Source organism: Arachis duranensis, chromosome 9 (genome assembly GCF_000817695.3).
Source record: "Arachis duranensis cultivar V14167 chromosome 9, aradu.V14167.gnm2.J7QH, whole genome shotgun sequence".
NCBI classification, from domain to species: Eukaryota; Viridiplantae; Streptophyta; class Magnoliopsida; order Fabales; family Fabaceae; genus Arachis; species Arachis duranensis.
Genome location: NC_029780.3, coordinates 28,239,891 through 28,240,125, shown reverse-complemented (window position 1 = coordinate 28,240,125; position 235 = coordinate 28,239,891).

Genomic DNA, 235 nt, shown 5'->3' with positions numbered 1-235 from the left:
ATTTCAGATAAGCGTATGAAGATGCTTGGTCCCTTCCGTCTCTCTGCTTTCCTACTGTCTTCATCCCATCCTTCTTACTCCGTTCCATGGCAAGCTGTATGTAGGGTTTCACCATTGTCAGTGGCTACCTCCCATCCTCTCAGTGAAAATGTTCAACGCACCTGTCACGGCACGGCTATTCAGCTGTCGGTTCTCGATCATGTCAGAATAGAATCCAGTGATTCTTTTGCGTCTA